Source organism: Magnolia sinica, chromosome 9 (genome assembly GCF_029962835.1).
Source record: "Magnolia sinica isolate HGM2019 chromosome 9, MsV1, whole genome shotgun sequence".
Lineage (NCBI taxonomy): Eukaryota > Viridiplantae > Streptophyta > Magnoliopsida > Magnoliales > Magnoliaceae > Magnolia > Magnolia sinica.
The window spans coordinates 35,980,328-35,982,833 of NC_080581.1; the positions used below are offsets into that span (position 1 = coordinate 35,980,328).

The 2,506-nt window shown below is 33.2% G+C and overlaps 1 long non-coding RNA gene across 1 annotated transcript; it reads left to right on the top strand.

The window, feature by feature from the left end:
• Positions 1–334: 334 nt before the first annotated feature.
• Positions 335–2,153, top strand: LOC131256243 (uncharacterized). Its single transcript, XR_009176698.1, has 3 exons — positions 335–414; positions 495–654; positions 2,077–2,153. It is a non-coding gene; the product is annotated as an uncharacterized LOC131256243 (long non-coding RNA).
• The last annotated feature ends 353 nt before the right edge of the window (positions 2,154–2,506 follow it).

A 2,506-nucleotide genomic window follows, 5' to 3' on the forward strand; every position in this document is an offset into this window, starting at 1 on the left:
TCTTTTGAATTGTTCCTAGTGGTTTAAATGGTGAAGAATTTGTGTTCTTTTAAAAGAGTGCTCGAATGATTAGCTTTCAGGATGGAATCTGAGAGATTTTTGGTGATGCTATAAATTTCTTGAAGTAGCTTCGTTTGGAGCTGAAAATGATGTAGAGTTTGACTCCCCTTTCAAGTGCTCTAAGATCGATACATCCAAACTACGACATCTTTGCCTCACTGAATTCGAAGAACTTTCATTGTAAAATTAGATTATTATTTTTTTTAATCGCTTTTTCGGGAAGTGAAAATGGTCTATAATTCAACATTTGCTTCCCTCTAGAGTCTCGCATATATCTGAAAATCAGATAATGAAGTTCAAGATCAGCAAGGCCTGCGATCTGAGCTCCATTTCTGTCCTTCCACCACATTCTAGGTCCAGATTTATCAAGAAAACCCGATCCGGTCACATTTATAGTCTTCTTTTGTGGTGATTTTCTTACTCTTTTCATGTAGGAGAGGAAATGCAATCCCACCAGGAGCAGATACTTCAGTTTTTGGTAAAAGCCAAGGTTCTTCGTAGTTCCGGTCGCATTCGCAACAGTCATTTTCACAGGGCATGTCAATGTCTCAGCTCTCACGGAATTCTCAAGAGGAAATTGTGACAAATGAACATGTAGGGAACTTAGATATTGCCTTAATTTTCCAGATATTTTACATGAATTTATGATACATTATATTTTCATTTCCTGCTAATATGACATTATGATGAAATTTAAAAAAATTAAATAAAAATCGCATTTTCTATGGTTTTTCCTTTTTTGGAAGAAATTGTGGTGAATTACTGCAAGAAACTCGATTTTAAGCTCATGATTATAAGCTAAAAATAATAATTTAGTTAGTTCCATTTTCTTGTTTTATGGTAGGCATCATTGCAAGTTATATAAGAAACTCTTTTTTTTTCTTTTTTTTTTTAATCCTTTTTTTTTGGAGGAACGAAATGTGTGTGTGTGTGTGTGTGTGTGTGTGTGTGTGTGTGTGTGTGTGTGACTTTAATTTCCTTTGATTTCCTGATTCTGGAAAGCTCACAGGGAAATTAGATTAGTCGCATGAGTTTACACTAGATTTCCCAAGGAAGTTGCAGTAATCTTTTACATGAATTAGGGTGGTGATTTTGCATGAAGTCATCTCTATTTTTATTTTCCTGTTATTTGAGATTGTGATGATGACCTTGAAAAAGAAAATTGAACTTGCTTTGGTTTTTACCATATTGAATCAGATCATGGCAAATAAACACAAGAAACTCGATTTTGCCATCAGTTTCTAAGTTTTAGAGGAATAAGTAGCACTCATACATGTCTTTGGTAAGCTTTTGATTTCCTCTTAATTGAGTTGTGAGGATACAGTTGAAAGGAGTTAATGCTTTAATTGATGCTAAATTTTTTCTTCTCATCTTTGAAAGCGATCAAGAATATTTTAGGAAGCCCAATTTTGCCTGAAATTCCAGGGTTTGGAGGAATTAGGTGTGACTTTTAGATGAATTCATCTTTAAGTCACTTTCTTTTCCTATACTATGAGAAATTTTTGATAAATTTGCTAGCATAGAAAAATAATAATATTTCTTTTTCTATAAAAATTCACAAAAAACCAATTCAAATTTTGTTCAAGACAAGTTGCACTCAGGTATTTCGCTTTTGAAGTTTGGTATTATGGAGAGTTTCCACTATGCATGAACTATTATAATTAATTTTTGTAAATAAATTGTGCAGGATGATAATGATGTCTGGTATAAAAAATAAATGAAAAGAAATGTCATCCTACATTAATTAGATCCAATTTTTTCATGTGTATGTGTGCAGGTTTGGGTCTTGCAAGACTGGAATTCATAGCAGTCCATTGGCTTTTAAATTTATCTAGAATTTTTGCCAAATTTAAGAAAATATTAGATGCATATATTTGGATTGATGAGTATAATCTTTGCTACCATCTCTGTTGCTGCTGCCAAAATTTCCAGATCCTTCTTGAGTTACTATTTCTTCACATCTTTAGCAACACTTCTTTTTCTTCTTGACTAATCATGTGCACATTGTAAATTTAGAGATTTGGTTCTCAAGACAAGTCATTGAAGAGGATTTCTTGCTTGGCGCCTATTACTTACACGCGAGAAGATACACATTGAAGAGGATCTCCGTGTGGACCGGTTCTATCAGAACAAAGATTGTTCTCTTTTCTTGAACAATCCTCTGTTTAAGAGTGTAATGTTGGATACAATGGATTGTATTGTCAATTATTTCAGTGCAAATTGGAAAATTCTTTAGCTACATTATCATAGAAACTAAAATTGATTTGATTTAACTCAACCTTTCATGGGTTTTGTTCTATTATACTAAACAGGCTTGTGCTAGGAATCCTAATCATGCATTCATGGGGCTTGTCAGCAAGGGTCTTAAGCTATGGATATATTAGGTATGAAAACTGCACTTTCTAAAAACTGATTCTTTTCTGATTTTCTGGCAAAATATTGCAAA